This window comes from Colletes gigas, unplaced genomic scaffold (genome assembly GCF_013123115.1).
Source record: "Colletes gigas isolate AHSC1104 unplaced genomic scaffold, ASM1312311v1 Colletes_gigas_Sc00050, whole genome shotgun sequence".
In the NCBI taxonomy this organism is placed as follows: Eukaryota; Metazoa; Arthropoda; class Insecta; order Hymenoptera; family Colletidae; genus Colletes; species Colletes gigas.
Window position 1 is genome coordinate 136,177 of NW_025106679.1, and position 21,188 is coordinate 157,364.

General features: G+C 33.1%; 1 protein-coding gene across 1 annotated transcript in view; it reads left to right on the forward strand.

The window, feature by feature from the left end:
- LOC122403362 overlaps positions 1-21,188 on the forward strand; it is a 269,780-nt gene that overhangs the window by 94,115 nt on the left and 154,477 nt on the right. The gene's annotated exons all lie outside the window — the stretch shown is intronic.

Here is a 21,188-nt window from a genome sequence, read left to right on the forward strand (position 1 = left end):
ATATCACCGTTTATAAAAAGAAGAAACTTGCGTGTGAGAATTGTTAAGGAAGTACTGGGAGAGAAAAGTAGTCAAGGACTCTAGACTTTTGTATACATATTACTATGCTTAAAAATATTTCTTTCTAGATTTATAGACATTTAGAAACTTAAATAAACAGAAAAGCAAGGAATAAGAAATTATCAAGATTATGAATTTTTGTTAGTTAGATTCGTATTTAGCCCCACTGTGCGTCGGGGTTCGTCTGGGCCTCCTTTAGTTTTCCTGACCAAATCTAGAATCTCCGATCAAACCGCCGCGCTTGATTGATTACAGAATTTCGCATGCCGCTCGTAATACGAGATAAGAATGCAAAAGCTGCGTTGACATTTACCTTTTATCTTCTTACTAATCGGTGAACTTTGGAAGTGGGGAAATGTTAAGGTAAAATTGTATTTCTCTTGAATCATTTGATATTCTACAAACAACTAGCAAGAGTCTTTTTGATAATTGCAGGCAGTTGGTTTCTTTATTTTTGTTCGCGTACTATGTCGAGCGTTCGGTCACTGTGCGTTGTCATTCTCAAACAACTGTTTACTCCTTTCATCCAGAAAAGAAACGATACGATGCACACTCTAAATGTGAATATAATGCCTGAGGTCTGCTGGAGAGTTTTGTTCTGAAGAATTCTTCCACACAGACATGCTGGAGCCTTCATGCTGGAAGTTGTTTTGTTACTCGTAACTGATACAAGGTCGACTTCCGCGTGTCCGTTTGTAAAAACCCTTAAGTCACGAGAACAGGACATTCTAGTGAAATTCAAGCATAAATCAAATCGTTTGCCAAGAAACGTTTCCAAAATATTTATCATCTATTACTCGTAACTGATACAAGATCGACTTCTGCGTGACCATTTGTAAAAACCCTTAACTCATAAGAGCAGAACTTTCCAGTGAAATCCAAGTATAAATCAAATCGTTTGCCAAGAAACGTTTTCAAAATATTTGTCAACTACTTAACTTCAGCAATGACTTTGATTCTCGCGTAACAGCGTTAAAATTTAGTTTCCTTTTATATTTTTTTTGTAAACAATTAAAAGTTCCATTGTACTAGGCATTCAGGGGCATAAAGAGTGACCCTTAAACTACACGAAAGAATTTTTTTAGCCCATTTTTTATTATTTTGTATTAAATATTAAGTCTTTTAATTCTATCCGACAATGTTGTTGTACAGCGTAGCATCCATCAAATAAATTAGAACGCAACAAACGAAAAATTTTCTTAAAGCTGGATGGTTTCCGCTGCTACTGAATCTATTTTAAACAAAAACTATAGCATTTTGAAGAAAAACTATAGTTATATAGGATAGGATTGAAAAACTTAACTAGAAAAATATTTTCGAATAGTTTAAGGGTCTCTTCACTCCATGTCTCTAAAAGCCTAATACAATAGAACTTTTAATTCTTCGCGAAAAAAATAGAAAATTCCTCTCAATCCCTCCTTAAATAATTTATGTTACAGTTTACATACCGAGCAAATTTATTTTAAAAACTTGAGCACGGTTTAGTTGAAGTAAAATAACTAATTGTTTTAAATACTTTGTTATTTTTATTTTATAAGTAACGCAAGAAAAGTAACAAGTACTCGTGTACCCGGATGCTCGAATAAAATCAATAGCACAACTTGGAATCTATCCAACGCGATTAACTACAGCGAGAAAGTACAAACGACCGTCAACTTTAATTTCTTTTCGATCGTGTCGCGTTACCCAGTCGGACAAATTACAATCTTACTGTACCCATCGCAACGTCGTAATTCGATCGACTCAACGCCTCCGTAATAACTAAGAATATTTTCCTCGTCGTATCTCGTCGGAAATTTCGCAGCGGATTACATAATACCGCAAACACGTTGTGAACACATTACCATTTAACGACGAACATTAGACGAGCGCTCCTAATTGAGCAGGAAGCACGTTCTGACGTATCTTTTAACTGGCCAAAAATTTTATCCAACTACGATGTAGGTTTTAGCGGATGCGGGAAAATTTATCCGGGCACATGGAATTTGACCAATTAGCGAAATTCCGGCTACTCCCGCGATGAAGCGTCCGCGCCTTACCCGGATTTTGCTACTACGGCGTTAGGGAAATATGCCAACGAAGGAAAGTTGCGCTCGTTAAGTTTGTTCGACCGTCTTTCCGGATTTGTGTGCGCACAAGAGACGAGAACACTGCCGCGAAATTATCCGTCCCGTTCTCCATTGACACGGCTCCGAATCCCGTAAAAGTACCGACTAATTATTCCGCTACGCGAAGGGAGTTTTAGGGAACACGTTGTTTGAGGTTTCGTCAGTTGATTTAATGCTCGGAGACCTGCCGTTGGGCTGCTGTTTGACCGATTTCGAACCTCCAGACGACGAGATGAATTTGCGCTTCGAATTACTGTCACGCAGTAACGTTCGTTTGTTGTTCGTTTACTTTGACTTGACCAGGTTAACGTAGAAACAGTAGTAAAGGTGGATCAATGTCGATAGTATATCGATTAAGTTACTCAACAACAAAGTTCTCCCTCGGACAAAACTAGCTATGTACGTATACTTTATAGGTTTTGAGGCGATGAATTATACAGGGTGTTCGGCTACCCCTGGGGAAAATTTTAATGGGAGATTCTAGAGGCCAAAATAAGATGGAAATCAAGAATACTAATTTGTTGATCGAGGCTTCGTTAAGAAGTTATTAACATTTAAAGTTCCGCCCGTACTGAATTTTTTTCTCAAAAGTGGGTAGGATTTCGGGAATATGACTATTGACAAAAAATGATTGTAATCGACCCCCGCAACTAAAAATAATTTTTTTAGAACGATTTGAAGTTTTTAATTTTGTCGAAAAATTTCACACCTTCTCGAATTTTTTTCTCGAAAGTGGGTAGGATTTCGGGGGTAAGTCTACTTACCAAAAATTATTGTAATTAACCCCCGCAAACGAAAATAATTTTTCCAGAATAATTTGAAATTTTTTAATTTAGTCGAAAAATTCCACACTTTCTCGAATTTTTTTCTCGAAAGTGGGCAGGATTTCGAGGGAATGCCTCATGACCAAAAATGATTGTAATTGGCCCCCGCAATCGAAAATAATTTTTGCAGAACGATTTGAAAATTTTTTTTCACCGAAAAATTTAGGCGAATTAGGAAATTTCATGCGAATATTTAAAATATCATAATTCCTGAACGGATTGGAGGATTTTAATTTTTCAAAATGCAAACAACGCGTATTTTAGTGGAGAATATGTAGAAATTGTAACAATATTGAAAAAGTTGTTCCGTGATCTCGTAAAGTGAGGAAGACCCCATAAATCTGGTCCAATTTTCGAATCGCCATAACTTCTACAATAGTAAACGTATCTCATTGAATTTTAGCATGGAAGTAGAGCTCATGGATATCTACAAAAAGGTATTAGACAACTTTTCTTTTGAGCGTCAAACAAATGTATTAAAAATGAAAAACAATTTTAAAGAGAAATCGACAAGGGGCTAGGTAGATGCCTAAATTTTTCAGGGGAAAAAAGAATTTCGAATCGTTCTAAAAAAATTATTTTTAGTTGTGGCGCTCAATTACAATCATTTTTGGTGAATAGACATACCCCCAATATCCTTCGCATTTGTGAGAAAAAAATTCAGGAAGGTGGATAAATTTTTCGACAAAATTAAAAAAATTCAAATCGTTTTAAAAAAATTATTTTTGGTTACAGAGACCAATTGCAATCATTTTTGATCAATACACATACCCTCGATATCCTACGCACTATCGAGAAAAAAATTTAGTACGGGCGGAACTTTAAACGTTAAGAACAAATTAGTATTCTTGATTTTCGTCTTATTTTGTTTTCTAGAATCTTCCATTAAAATTTTCCCCAGGGGTGGCCGAACGCCCTGTATAATATGTACCAAGTCCAAAGTGAATTGATCAATCCGTAATTGTGTTATTACGACAATCAGTTCTGAAAGTGGTTTCGAGAAAAACACGTTTGAAGTTTCAAGTACTGCTTAGATGTATACATATAATGAGATTTTATCGTACTTACAACTAATCAGCTATTCCAAGGCCATGTAGTTTTCCTTCCTCCTCTTCATAAAACTCCTGTAGAGCTGATTCTGCAGTTCTACGAACTGTTCTTCTTTCGACGCCAGTTGGCTTCTTATCGTTGCGTGCCTTTTGCGGGTGTTATCGCGATTGTCGGTAAGTCTTGGTTATTGGGCCAATGGCGATTTCAAATTTTTAGGATAGAATAGAATCCGTCATTGAAGATAGCAGTAGCTAAGTAGATCGATATTTCAATAGTCTTGGGTCCATAATGTAAGTGCTTCGGCGCAAAGTGCTAAAATCACCCGTTGAAACTTTCATTATTGTTTTGCATGTTAGTGCCTAAACATCGTACCAACAATTCATCTTGCGACAAATCTTCATAAACGCATTTAATTACTAGTTATTCTTTACACGAGCGATGCTTCATGTTTGTAATTACAGTCTGTTTGATAAGAGCATGGACGTGATAAATCAGCAAAAAATAATTTTCTTCATAAAAAATTATGTACAAATTGCAAGTATAACTAAAATCTAATAAGCATTTCTTTAATAATGAGTCCAATCTCTTCCATTAGCTATTAACGTTTCACATCGTTTAGGCATGTTTTTTACCAACTTTTCTGCATATGATGTAGGTAAAGATCTTCATATCTTATGAATATGTCTACTTAATGATTTGAGTATCAAACAGCGTTCTCCTTGAAGTTTATATTTTATTACAGAAAGATTCATCGCTAAACACGTCACGTCAAGATTCTCGTGTACCCATGCTGGTCTCTTTTTTGGCGTGCTTTGTTGGAAGCAACAAGTTTGACAATTGTGCTTCGCTGTGCAACATTATTCGCTTATAAATGATGTTTGATAGTCAAAATACCAATATTTACGCCTTTTCTTGTTAGAAGAATTTACACCTTACACAAAGAAAGCGACAGATTCTTGGAAAAGAGACGAACGCTCGCTTTGCCTTGCTTTTCTGTAGTTGCCCTCTTTGATCCTCGATCAGGGAGGTTGTTGGGAATTCGAACAATTTATATTATAGGACACATCATTTAGTTGAATATTACTTGATTTGGTCATCTGGCAATGTACCTTATTTTACAAAAGGAATTGATATATCCTAAAGCCATTGAACACACCTAATTAGTTTCACCGTACTTTAGGCCCATTTACCTCGCCTTTGAGACCGAGGACGCCCACCCCTGTACAACCCTCAGTGGGTAGGATTTCGAGTGTCGGGAGGACTGGCCCACGAGGGATGGGCAAAGTTTTGATTTGTTACTAGAATCTCCTATTTTTGTAGGAGTATTTTGTAGGAGTATTTCACAGAACCTTTACAAGTGACACCCAGAACAGAACCAAGTTACAATCAGAACACTTAACAGTTACATAATTAGTACGGATTAGATGTCAGAAATCTATGAACCATTTATATATGTATAATTTTTAACACGTGTATATATTTGTTAATAAATTTAAAGTGTTTGTAAATAGTTATTGGACTAATCTATTTACTAAATAACTCAGCTTCACGAACCTTGTGGGAGCCAACAGGGGTTATCGATATTCTTACTGTCTGACACTCATTTATGGTCTTTTTCGTCTTCGAAAAAATCGTTTAGCATATACGGCACTTACAATCGAAAACAGCTGTATATGGCATTGACACGATTAAAACTGAAGGACTCGAGTGAATGCGTATCGAAGGAAATTACAAATGTTTAAACTAACACAATTTACCTCTCATTAGGTATCAAGTTTCGAAAATATCGCGTTCACACTCTTATGAAACAGACTGTAGATTCCATCAGCTTCAACGCGACTATATGAACACCAACTCGTCGGTCCAGCAGAACACTTCGCATGTTACGGTTTATCATCCGTTCAATATTTATAGAAAAATGTGGCCCATATAGTGTTTTTTACATTTTCAACTGATTTGCTATTTCGTAAGATGGCCAATTCATAATATGTAGTTAAGTCGTTTATTAATTTATCAGTTAGTTTTCCAGGTCCTTTTTCTCCTGAGCCTCTATGTTTCTTGTTCAGACTTGGCAATCGCGTGCCAAACTATTTTTTCGCGTAAAGATTTAAATCTAGCATTCCTTTAAAAGTTTGGCTACCGCCATCGTTAATGTAACCCGTCTACTTTACATCGTATAATTCTTCAGAGCGTCAAACCATTTCCTTTATACCTTCAACCTCCATTTTTCCTGACGATTATCTGTATGTTCTCCCTTCCATGCATCTTCCTTATTATCAGCAAATTTTGTCTGCCGTGTCTCACAGGTCTTGTATATATTGTATATACATGTATATTTGAGTATATATCTTGTATATACATAATGTCTAGACTTTACAACCAAATCTAACATATAGTTTGTATATTTGCCTATTACTGTTGCGACACCGAACAGTGAAGTGTGCCCCCTCTTCTTGCATGAACTATCTCCAGAGATGGTTTTTGTTTGTATATTTCTTTATCAAAAGTTTCTTCCACTTCCTTTTATATAGCGTATTTAACTGATATATTGTAAACCGCTTTGAAAGCAACAGAAATATTTTCCAAGCACTTGTAATAGGTCATGTCACAAAATATACTCATTGTCAGACCTTCTATTCCTACGCCAAGTAAGAGCATAACGAAAACTATTCGCCGATCAATTTATAAAATGCATTATTTATTTGTGGGCATGAGTTTGTATAAGTGACACCACAATCGTAGCTTACAGTAATTTTGAAACCTATTCTTGCACAATTACCTCGTTGAATTTTATATCTTTTTCACACATTTTACACTTCACTAACTGCGATATTGCTGCAAAAACAGAGAAAAATTGTATAATTCGGTAACTGCGTGTGCTCACTTATAGTCTTCCTGTTTTTCGAAGATGCCAGCTTGTTTGCTGATGTACTAGCAAAACTGTCTTCTGACTCGCAGGTGTATTGGTTTCTTCAAAATCTTCTTCTCTTCTGTCTAGATAAATGCTGCTTATCGATTTTGTCGCCTTTTCTATTCATTTTTTAACTTTCTGTTTATGTACACACCACTCGGTAGTCGACAGCATACTGAATACTTCTCTGAACATGAAGATACCCCTGCTTCAAATGTACAGACTTTGACACGGTTTTAAAACGTTTTCCACTATCCAGATAGCCAAATACTTCCCAATCCAAAGAAATAACGAGTACACAGTACAAAGGTAAACCGAACCCTGCTACCTGTCGGAGTAAGCCGCCTGCTCCGCTCAGATATCTGCGCGCGGCAGCAAAGCGCTCCGTGTGAAGGCCCGTAACATCGTCAATTTCTCTAATTCTGCTAAATCCTTTTGCCAGCATGTTTTTAGCACATCAGAATATAAGAAAACGCAAAAGACAAAAATTCGATTTTTTCAATCCGTTATAGTAAAATGACTCCTTAAGAAAACAATGTGTAACTAAAAAATTTATATTAAAAGAAGATCGTGTTAATATTCGTAAGTTTGTTATCGTTTACTTTATTCTATAAAAGTAATTAATAGACTAGATTTGTAGGGTACTTAATAATGCTATAAAACATAACCTACAAAATGTAACCAACGTCTTCCATATACAATGGCGGGCATATACTTACGAACATACAAATAATTACATTTTCATTTTCCCCATTATATTATACATTTGTATAATTTAATTCACTTTATTTTTACATGTGAGAGATATAATGTATTCTAGGTACTATTCCCTCTAATATTATTTACTTACATTATTTTGTTGTTGTAAGCTGTAGATATCACTTTTTCAGAACTTTTTAATATTGTTGCGAACACGTACATATGTACGAACAATATTAAAGTTTACATTCACAGTGATTGGTTTAAATTTTTTGCCTTGCGATCGGTTTGCTGGTTTGTATGCTCGTTTAAACAGTGTGTATACCATAATTAAAATGTTAAGTAAACGATAATGAATTTAAGTAAATATATAACATCAAAAGTAAAGACGCTCTGTACAGCTTCTTTAAAAGCAAGAACTAACGTATTGAATTTTTTTTTCAACAATTAGGCATATCGCTTGGAACCTGCGAAAAATATTCTCTGTAAGCCAAAAAGCTCGAAAAACCGACAATCGAACAAATCGTTTGATTCATCGTCTATCTGAAGCCGACCGCTATTGATATTCATCATGAAACATTGCTACACTTGGAGAATATATCAATTTGTGAACTGTACAACGCCGTGTTATGTGAGCTTAATCCGATAGGAAGAGTGGCACGACACATATCACTGATATCCGAAAAGAATTGACACGCGATACTTGAGAACGCAAAAATCCATATCAGTTGGACGGAAGATCTGTGTAAAAAATTATATTTAATCGTCTGGGATCTAACATTAAAATTTATGTACGACGCCATACTTAGTTGCGAAGAATTTAATACAAAATGTAGTAGGCCAACGGTTAAAGGTGGTGTTGAATCTGTACTCGTTTGGAATTGCATGACCATTAACAGTCCATCAACGAAGGCGGGTTAATTTAAATCCGTATTCTGTCTTTATTGTCAGCTGCTTCATGGATTATTTAGGCCATTTTTAGTCGGAGCATTGAATAGCGTATTGATGAAGTTTCCCCGATAAAAATAACTTGACTTGTTTCTACCATTGACACTCCATCACTCCTAACGTTTCAGCTCACGAAGACATGTGCTGACGTAGTAGTAGGATCTTCGTATTTATGCTATTTATGTTTTAAATTTCGAATATACAGTAGTGTTCGTTTATATGACATCGTGTCGTGACCGTGCTATCATCATATACAGGGTGTTCGACCACTCCTGGGAAAAATTTTAATGGGAGTCTCTAGGGACCAAAATAAGACTAAAATCAAGAATACTAATTTGTTGATTGAGGCTTCGTTTAAAAGTTATTAACGTTTAAAGTTCCTCCTGTAGAACGGCAATCTGCAAACAGCTGCGTCTACTTAGCGACATGTCGACAGCTTTACAGTTTTATGAGTGAGAACCACTATCACGCGCACGTAACTGTTCGCAGATTGCCGCTCTACAGGCGGAACTTTAAACGTTAATAACTTTGTAACAAAGCTTCAGTCAAGAAATTGATATCCTTGATTTTCGTCCTATTTTGGCCTCTATAATATCCCATTAAAATTTTTCCCAGGGGTGGCTAAACACTCTGTATTGGGAGAGGTGATGTTATCGGACCTCGCTCGGTGTTACCGTGGTACTGTTAGTGCAATGTGAGTGAGAGTGAGAAGCAGGAAGAGCGAGCGAGGAACACGAAAATAGATAATTTGAAGGCTTATCTTGAGCGAGCAGTTCCAGAAAATGGTGGGGATAACTCGATGTCACACAAGCGAACAAATTTAGTGTCATAAAAGTGACTACTACTGTAAATACAAAATGACTTCGTGCTTCGTTTACTTACTAATGCAATAAAATAGATGTACCAATTGTGACCGGTGCACCGTTTCTGACCATCTGTGCTATTTATTCATATTTTCTTCTTTGAAGTTAGCGATTAGCAGAACATCAAACTAAGAAGTATATACTTTCCAGTAAATATGTAGAATTAACGAAGAAACCGTTCTTTTTATACCAAAGAGTATTGTTTGTAAAAGACCTGTGGAATTGTGTTTTTCTTACCGTATACGTTATAATCGCACGGCAAGTAGAATAGCTACATTTATTAACTAAACTTTGCGATTCGTATAACCTAAACGTAACCTAAAATTTATTCTGGGAGTGTAAAACTATCAAAGTAAAACCACAAATATGAAAAATTAGAGTGGCCAAAAAGTAGTACAAGATTTTACGCAGATTCTTTATTTTTGACTATAGGGTGGCTAAGACTGATGCAATCGATAACCAGTTCTGGGTATAAATAGAGCACATGAAAAGAAAGGATTGTACTATGTTTGGCCACTTCTCAACTCACAAAGAGAGATCCTGAGACCTGATGCTGACTTTTTGATGGAGTTTCGCTCATTGGTAGAACTTGATAAACTGAAACTAATAATACCCTGCTTTGAGGACAGACGGCTTACCGGTTTTGAAATATGTAACGTTAAAGTTATTACCGATCTTTATTTGATGAAATATGATTGTTTTTGTCAGAAATGAACATAACAAAGTTCATACCCTGTGGTCGTAGGTTTGAGTCCTGGTTGAAAAATTTTTTACAGGATTCTTTTTTCAATTTACTTTTTAATCATACACTTCAATATATTCTATCTTTGATTGATCTTCAAATATATTTTTTTAACCAATGAATGTAATGTCCACTTTGAATATATATGAAGTATTCGAAACATAAAAATTTTAGGCACCACGTGTATACAATATTTTCGGTTAAGAGGAAATCGTTCACATTTTAATAATGTGAATCAGACGGCTTTCCCAATAGAGTTGTATCTAAAATCTAGTATCTGTAAAAATACAGCTTTTTTTCAATGCACGTAGTGCCAAAGATTTAATACTTCGAATGCTTTTACGAAAAATACCATCTAGGTTTATGTACTTCGTATAATTAAAGTAGACACTAAATTCATTGTTTAACAAAATATATTTTAGGGTCAGTCAAAAATAGAACATTATATTGAATTACATTATATTAGGATTAAAAAGTAAATTGAAAAATTGAAAAAAAGAGATTGAAGAGAATTGAAAAATGATTTTTCATTCTTCCATTTGCTTGCTGTCGTTTTCTGGGAACTTCACCTTCGGTGGATGTAAAGAAAAGCAAGAAAAATCGTTATCTTTACGGTACGAGCAAATGTTCTGTGTCAAGCGATTTGCATTTATTGAGACTTTACTGTACTTATTTTCACAATTATTATAATAAAAATACTTAGAAGGAAATCAACATTTATTGCTACAATTGTGTCCTCTGAATGTAATTTCTAAGCACTGACTGAAAATGCACGCAAATTTTTAGATATTTATCTACTTATATGCTAAGGGTTTGCAGCACTTCGTATACGACGTATGCACAACACTCGCGACTTGTTTGAATAATTTTAAAGTTGACTCTATTGTTTATATGTATGACAGATCATTATATGCATTCACTGTAACGTGCACTGGATTTGAAAGCACCTTATCGTTATTACGAATAGCTATGAATCCACTGAATACGTGCAAATGGAGTAGATATCCGTTTTAATTCCTGATAATGAGGAAAATAATTAAAGCACTTCTACCTCGCTACCACTCGATATACGAGTCATGAGACCCATGACACGATTAACGAGAAAAAATCGACTGTTCTTCGTAATGGTTGGGCAGTACTTTCAAAGATATATAAAATAGAGTGTTAGGGCACCATTTGAATACACAAATTGCTGTAAACCCTTAGTAAATAAATAGATAAATATGTAAAAATTTGGGTGTGTTTTTAGTATAGATAATGATAAATAACTTTAGTAGAAAGACTACCTTTAATTGCCGCATCGGAATAAATTTAGTATAGATAATGATAAATAACTTTAGTAGAAAGACTACCTTTAATTGCCGCATCGGAATAAATTCAATGATGAAGAAGGCATAATTTACTCGTATATTCAGCTCGTGTTAATGAGAAATTAGTGTATCATCCATTTGTTCTTCAACGCTCTCCTACTACCCTTAGGACTAGTAACGTCCACCCAGATCTCCTTAGCGCCCACGTTGGGAAACTATGCAATAAATGATCGTATTCTTAATGAGAACTGAACTCGAATATTTTCCAATTTAACCAGCACGTAATTATCAAGATGTTGAATTAGAATGACTGGGGATCACAACCTTAATTAAATTTCATCTGTTTCAATTACCATGCCGAGAATTCATTTAACCAGGGAATCTATAGCAGAGTAATGGCACGGATTCGCTTCGTTTTATACGTATATACATTCAGTGACACAAATCATTTCATACTATAATTTGAATTCTGTTTGGAAATATGATTTTATGTTGAGAAAGGCATAATTAACGCACTATTTCCCTAACAATTAAGTAGGCAAATACACTACTGGCAGTGTTATCTATATTTAATATAATTTGGTTGAAATAATCCTATTATCCAGATTTGATGATCTGAAAAAATACAAAAAATCGTAATTATGCAGTTAGTATGTGAAACGCGACCGTTATCTCCCTATACCGGGTGTATTAAATAACTTTATCATGTAAGATATTTTATTTACTTTTATTATTTCGAAAAACATATAATATAGAATATACTTATTGCGTATCAAATTGAAATACATTTTTAGGAGCAAAATTTTAAACTTAATTTTTTTTGTACTTTTGGTATAATTGGCATTTTTATATGTTATTCTGTTAGACTTGTTAATTTTTAACACTTTGCTTAAAGTTGGTATCTTTAAAAACTACTTCCTGTTTTACAAAGCCGTTAAAGTATTTTAGGTTTATATTAATTATGTTTATATTGAAAAGGGCCTTAATAGAGGTCAAGATGATCAATAAAATGATGTTTGATAAGACTATATGTACCTACTTCCAAACATATATTTGCTAGATAAATTATGTGATTTTAAACATGGTACAAAGAGGGAGGGAGATATAATAGGAGAAAAATACAGGTTGAGTTGTAAATTACGGTACAAATTGATTCAGTTAGATTTTGTAGCTTGAATTAAAACATATATTAAGAATAATGAAATTGCATGGGAAGCTCCATTTTTATAAACAGCTCTTGCTTGCGACCGTTTTTGTACGTGGTACGGTGTTAGGGTTTATCGCAGTACTTGAACACAAGCAAATATAATGCAAAACTTAATTAAAAGCATACAACTTTACATATGAGAAAACGGATCGTTGACGTCCGTGATAGCTGTTATTAATTAAGAACGAGTGGACTCAACTGATATTTAAATTCAATTTTCTCGAAAACGAAGTCCTCCATAATATCTACCTGATCCAATTTGTACCATGAATTACAACTCACTCTGTATATCACTTTAGTTAGAGATATTAAAGAGATGTAAACTATAGTATATTAATTCGTAAATTAATACATTAACTCTAAACTAGTATTAATTCTTTATGTTTGATCGAATCAGCAACTCGAGATGATTTTCCGCAAATGTGAATTTCTTACAGCTAATTTAAAATATAATAACCTATAAAGCTATTCAATTTTTTTAATATTATACATTGTATTACTGCTTTGTATGGTATTTTATAAAACAATTGCCAAGATGATGCGTCTTCGGCTTGTCGGATGAAGTATTACAGTAATATTTTGTTTGATGCTCTTCACCGGGCTTATTTCGTTTAGAGAAAATCTTGCAATCCTTCTTAACCTCCGTTACAATAACATGCAGCTTTCCAGTCAAGCGGATTTTTTCTAAACTGGAGGTCAAAGTAGAAGCTCGATCATGAGTCTAACAAATGGTTAACTAAAGTTTTTACGTAGGAATCGCAGATTCCTAGGTAGTCGTTTGTTTTTCTGTTTATTACTATTATTATCCTTATTGATTTATACAAAATATAAGAATTAATCGAACATATTTCTAAATCTCCCAAAAATAGCTTACGCCACTTCAAAGCCATTTTTCAAAAACTTTCTTAGAAAATGGTGTCGTGGCATATTGATCCGTTCGATCAATGGCGACCATATATTTTATATAATTTATGATAACATTGAGCTTTCTTACAATAACTTCAACACTACCTCGTAAAATCTTTTTTATGGGAACTATTTCTGCATTATTCTAAGTGTTCAAAGATGTGATTATCTTTCCGTCTTTCGGAATCTTTCTTTATCTCCGATCTAGTAGTGGACTAAATTCTGTAAGGTTACTGTAGCAGATCCTGTGTTGAAACAGACTTTCCATTTGGAAATTTTATAGGCAAATAAATTCCATCTGTTATATCATTTTTGTTCATATACGAGGGAATAAGTTTAATCTTATTTGCGATTGAAAACAGCAAAATCTTTTCCGAGCAAGGAATGAAGGCGATTTATTTTATAATGTTCGGATGCAGGGAATGATTCGATGTTTTGCATTTTTACGTTTTCCAAACCGTAAAGTTTAGCTTTTACTGCCCCGTGCTCCGGATTAAATACAGCTTTAGCGTTAATTTAATTCCGGCGACTCGTATCTACACGACCGAACGGGGTCGCATATATTTGTGTTAATATACATATGTATGTATATCGTGAGAGGTATTAACTCGTAAATATTTACTTCGCTGACATTATTATAACCATATTGGTAGAAATTATAACGTATCTGAGTGTTCGAACCGTAATCTTTTTTTCAGAATTTTAATCTTATAGCTAACAGTATTGTCAACGTATTTTATTATATACAGGGTGTTCGGCCACTTCTGGGAAAAATTTTAATCGGAGATTCTAGAGGCCAAAATAAGACGAAAATCAAGAATATCAATTTCTTGACTGAGGCTTCGTTAAAACGTTATTCAAAATTAAATTAAAAAATTTCAGATCGTTCTGGAAAAATTATTTTCGATTGCAGGGGGTCAGTTATAATTATTTTTGGTGAATACACATACTCCCGAAATCCTACTCATTTTGGAAAAAAACTCCTTATCGAAAATCTAATGTGAGGTCTGAAATGGTCCCCCGAAATTTTATGTGCATCTTTGAAACATCATAACTTCTGAACGGATTGGACGATTTTAATGTTTCATACGGCAAACAACGCGTATTTAGGCGAAAAATATGTAGAAATCGCAAAAATACTTGAAAAGTTGATCCTTAACCCCGCAAAATGAGAAAAACCCCGTAAAAATGGTCCAATTTTCAATCAACCATAACTCCTACATACAATAATGAATATATTTCAATGAAACTTTTTACTAAAGTAGAGCTCATGGATACCTACAAAAAAGTGTTAGACAACTTTACTATAGGATGTCAAACAAAATTACTAAACATCAAAAACGAGTTTTTAAGAAAAATCGAGAGTGCCTAAATTTTTCGGCGAAAAAAAAATTTCGAATCCTTCTGAAAAAATTGTTTTCGGTTGCGGAGGTCAATTACAATCATTTTTGGTGAATAGATATACCCCCGAAATCCTGCGCATTTTCGAGAAAAAAATTTAGTACGGGCGGAGCTTTAAACGTTAATAACTTTTTAACGAAGCCTCCATCAACAAATTGGTATTCTTGAGCTTCGTCCTATTTTGGCATCTAGAATCTCCCATTACAATTTTTTCCAGGAGTGGCCGAACATCCTGTATATTTCATAGTGTTACTAATTATTTTTATTATATCATGCATTATGTTATTACCCTAATTTTTTGTTTAATTACAGTGTGAAAATTATGTGCCTCTGCTGTTGTTAGCACGTTACGTATTCGTGCATATGTAATCGACACCTGTATATTTTTTAGTGCACGGTGTTAAATTCAGCTGCGTGCAAATAAAACACTTCGTTGCTTCAAAGAGATACAATTCTGTTTTTATCTTTTGAAGAGGTATTCAGAAAAGTGCGTTTATGACTCTGAAAAAAACATGATGAAGCTAGTTATCAATAAAGAACAGATAAAGTCAGCATTGGTGTAATATTGTAGATATTATTAATATTTCATAATTATATAGTAGAGAGTGTAGAGAATAGACATCAGTAAATAGTAAATGAACCATAAATTGTAAAAAGTAATGTTGTAAAATTTAACTGTAAAAGTGAACATAGTTACCATTCCCTAGTAGCACAAAAATATTGGATATATATTTTTTTCGAATATTGGATAAATATTTTTTGAGCCACACTTTTTAATATTAGATAAATATTAGATGTAATATTGTATACATGTTCAAGAAATATAAATTGAATGTTTAGAACATATAAGCTAAATATTCGGAGAATATAAAATAGATATTTAAATAACATTCAATAAAATCTTTAAATTTAAGAAAAAGTTATACAAAAAATTAATCTCTATATACATATCAACTACTTTCTGTACACTGCTTCAGGAAATATTGTACTTTGTCTTCGAAAAAACCTTGTTACATTCAGAAATTTTTATACTGCTGGGGCGGGATTTGAACTCGGGACCTACCGTTTACTGTGTGATGTGCTTCCTCGCTGAGCCATGCGAACCTACGTTGTTACATTCATTACTTTTTAGACTTATAAAGGCTCAAATATATAAAATAAAATAAAATATATATATACATATCTCGTATCAAATCATATAATTATTAGAAGAGATAAACTTCTGTTAAAAAAATTGTTTAGTTAAAAATCAAACTACTTTTTTTTAATGACGCATATTATTAATAGTATGTTAACGACATACAGATATATATTTCCCCAAGTACTTCCATCGTAGGTAAGCATCGAAACACATACAATATATTTGTTAACTGTACTACAATTGCGAATATATTTTCTTTTCAAGATCCAAGTTCACCATTTTCTAATAATTTAAATTTATTTTATAATACTACAATAAATTTTATCCAATTAACAAAATAATATTTTGATTATTTGTTAATTCATTTATTTTATTAACACATACAAAAAATTAATAATAATTAAAAGAATGTTTAATCTTACAGTTCAATCATATTACGTAAGACGTAAGAGCTACACGATTATTTTTCATACACAACTTTGTTGCATTAATGTTCTTATAATATAAACACATGTCGATTAAGTGACATACACGAATTAATGTAAATTAAAAGTAAACATTTTACTTCGCATCATATTCTGGAACAAATATTCATCCATGATAAACATAAAATATTTCCTAAATATTTAAAAATAAATATTCTACTTCAAATATTACATAAAGATTCATTTTATAATGAGAAAAAATATATTTTCCATGATATGAAATAAATATTATAAGCATATTTACACAAAATATTCTATTTCTAATATTACATAAAGATTCATTTTATAACAAGAAAAAAATATTTTTTTCATAATATGAAATAAATATTATCTGTATATTAGGAAAAAATATTCTATTTCTAATATGGAATAAAGATTCATTTAATATTCAGAAAAACATATTTTTCTCGTAACATGAAATAGATATTTCCTGCATATTTAAAAAAAAATATTTGTTACTTAATATAAAATAAATATTGTATGTATATTTGAATATTAAAAAAAGATTGAATCTCTTTTTAATATTATATGAATGTGTATACAATATTTTGTGCTACTAGGGTTAATTCTTCTTGCGGAAAGGAAAAGTAATGAAACCATCATAAAGCTAAGGAATGAGCAGTGTCATAATAAACAAGAATAATGCTGAATTTAATTCTTCATTGCCAATGAGTCACTAACTTTAGATTTTTAACGATCATTTATTGATGTTGCTACATACAAAACAGATTAATAAAACGGATCCAAACCTCATTAATATTACATTTTACATCGCAATGTTACCTTTCTGCAGCAAAATGTTCTATACATTGTGAATTACCACCATGCTTTTTTCTTGAAATATCTAAATAAGGAAATACGATCTTGGGCAAATTAATTAATTTCATTTAGACTATTTAATTTTGAACAATATGCTAAAACCATTTGCACTAACTGATAATCTCCAACGATCAGTTTAACAGTGTAGTAATATTAATAATTTAGGATTAAAATAAGATGTTTAAAGTAAGAAGTTCAAAAATTTAGAATTACATGTGAAGGGGTAGGAATACAGTAATATGGGCAGAATCTAATGATAGGATAATCTATTATAAATCTATTATAAATGTCACGTAAGGAAACTGTAAAATATTATGAACTGTTTGATAGAAAATTATTTAAAAGGGTCTAGATATTTTAAACAAAATTTGGAAATGAAACTCACGTGTCCGCGTTTAATTGTGATCAGGGTAGTTTCGTTTACGGTTGCCTTTAAAGGATGAACTATTCCATTGTCGCAAGCAATTCGTGCCAATTCGAAGTTCTGTGTGCACTGGGGGTAGAGTGTGTCGCGCGAAATTACAGTCGTTGGTTTATCCGGTTTGTCTTTGACGCGTAATACATACTAATTGTAAGAAGAACCTGAAACTGCTAGTTCGTCCATGTTTCGTCGACTTGCATATCATCGATACAAATTTGTATGGAGTAGCGGAAATTGCATTTTCGATGAATTTGGAGAATGCTATGTGCTCGAAAATTCTTTGAATGATTTTGTCGGCCAGAATAATCAATGGACTTTCATTCAGAATTTAACAAAAATTTTGTGCTATCGATTTTTTTCTGTAGCTTTTTTATATTTGTGTGTGAATTTGTCTATTTTTCAAAATCTGAGATTCTCCTTTTAGCAATTACTTTTATATTGTTATAATTCCCTTAAATTTTTTAAACGTTGGTGTTTTCTGCGTTATAGGGAAGACGTTGAATTTATGGACACATTTGTATCGTTTCTGATTTGAAATTTGTGAAACGTATAATTAATTTTTTTTTCGTATTTACTTGTCGTTTTCGAAGTCATGACTGAATTCGAAGGAAACTGACAGACAAACGCATTCCCACGTGTTATGATAGGAAGGAAGTTTTCCATTCGTGATTTGTAGATATATGATGCAAGTGATCAAAATACTAAAAAATAACTAATATACAAATGAAAGCTCTTGGAAGAAGAATTTATTTTAGAATACTTGATCACATGCAAATTGTTTGAAACATCATAAAGGAATTTTGAACTTGCAGACAAATACTCATTCATTTATGTAAATTCTCACAGTTGGAAACTTCATTTGATGAGTAACAGCATTATCAAAATGTTCGATCGCGCTGTTCAAATGTTACTGTTAAGATTTCCGTATGCACGGTGAATCATTCATACTGAGAATTCGATTGCAATTTCTCAGATTTTGGGATTTATATGTTCTTTAACAAACGCTTTAGCAAACGAAAGTCTTGCTTGTTTGTCGGCGTTTTTTAATCTTGGTACCGATATCATCTTTGCCCTAATAATATGTGGAAATCTTAAAATACTTCGATGTATAGTGCACTTCGAAACGTTTAATTTGCACTCATTTTTAATATCGATCGGTGACTTTGTAAAATTAGAAGCCACTCGAATTATTTTTCGTTCGTCTCGAGGAGACAGTTTCTTAGGTCGATCTGGACGTTTTCTCTGTCCATGATTACGCTTTTTAGTAACGTAATCGGCAATTGCACTTTTCGAACGACCCATTTTTTTCAATAACAAACGGTTACAAATGGTTCTTACCGTATTTATTTTAATTTTCTGACAATAATTTTTATTTTTATTTTAAAACACTCTGGCGAGAAGCGTCACTCGGTTGCGAAGGGTTAATTTCCTAAAAATTCCGAGATTTTATTCCTTCTTTCTCGGAAACAGCGAATACAAATAATTAATAAATTCCATTTAGTAATTTACGTACTAATTACGTAGTAATTAACGAATTAGGTAACAGTTGTAGTGGTAGTATTTTTAATTATTTGTATTCATTCCTCGATGTATTTTTAACGCGCATCTTGCTACCTACCCGGCGCGGTGGCTCTCCGAGGTCGGACGGCCCTGAGCGCCGTGATTGGTCAGTGTTTTTCGTTAATAATTCAAAAACGAAGCCCCATCCGACATTTTTGCAAAGGAAATTGTTGTTCAGAATCGTCTCAGCTACCCCCCATTTCCGGTTCTTACACTATTTACGGGACACCCTGTATAGGTGTATCCTCTGCCTTCAATACGAAAAACTTCGATCATGGCTTTTTCTCTATCCGACAATTGTTTGCCACGAGGCATTTTCCTTTTCAATATTCATAACACTTACAGTGCCGAACAAAAGTATTGGCACAGACCGTATTTTCAAATAAAATGTTACGTAACTGTGAATAAAGCACAATGTCTTCTTTATTTTTGGTATAAAATATAAGTTTGAGGTTTGAACTTTAAGTATCTCGCGAAACAAAGCGGTTAAGTAGACCTGCAATAATGAAAAATAGTAACAAATACACAGAGGACAGTTTTCGACGAAATAAAATCATTGGCACACTTGTAAATTTAATATTTCTATGAAACACTTATGTAAATATTTATAATATTGGCATGACTGTTGTATCCAGGGAAGTCCCGAGATTCAATTTGATATTCATTTGTTATTTCTTACTAAGTTTGCCTGTAATAAAGTGAATAACACAACAATGTATCGAAAAACACGAGAAACAACAATTTCAGAGAGAAAAATTGTATTAAAATTATCAAAAGAGGGAAATTCATATTCTACAATAGCTAAAATAGTAAATAGAAGTCGTTTCACCGTAAGAAATATCATTAAACGGTTTCCTGACGAACAAAATGTAAAAAATCTTCCGCGAAGTGGTCGTCCACAGAAATTATGAGAACGAGATAAACGAAAAATTACCAAGATTGTAAAAAAAAATCCTAAAGTTGCCTCTACAGAAATAGCGGCACAAATGAAAAGTGAAAATAAGGTAGATGTACATCCTATAACTATCCGGAGAGTTCTTAAAAGTGCCGGGTACAATTCAAGAGTGGCTAGAAGAAAACCATTGATCAGCAAAATTAATCGAAAAAACAGATTAGAGTTTGCAGAAATGTACGTACACAAAAATTTAGAATTTTGGGATAGAATACTGTTCTCCGACGAAAGTAAATTTAATATTTTTAAATCTGATGGTCAAATAAGAATATGGCGAAAGCATAATACCGAGTTGGATTCGCATAACATAGTCTCAATTGTTAAACACGGGGGTGGTAGTGTATTAGTATGGGGTTGTATGAGTTCCTCCGGACTTGAAGAACTAGTTTTTATAGACGGTATTATAGATAAATTTGTATATTTAAATATTTTGAAACAAAACTTTAAAAAAAGTGTGGAAAAATTAAATCTTGGGGAAAATTACTATTTCCAACAAGATCATGATCCCAAGCATACTGTTTATATTGTCCGCCAATGGATCGTTTTTAATACACCCCATACATTGCCAACCCCTTCTCAATCGCCGGATTTAAATTCGATTGAACACATATGGAATGAGTTAGAAAGAAGGATCCGAAAACACCTTATTCGGACAAAGGAGCAATTAAAAGATGCACTTATGAAGGAATGGAACGAAATAGGTTTAGAAGTAACACAAAATTTAGTACATTCGATGCCTAATCGGTTACAAAATGTAATAAGACAAAAAGGATTACAAACA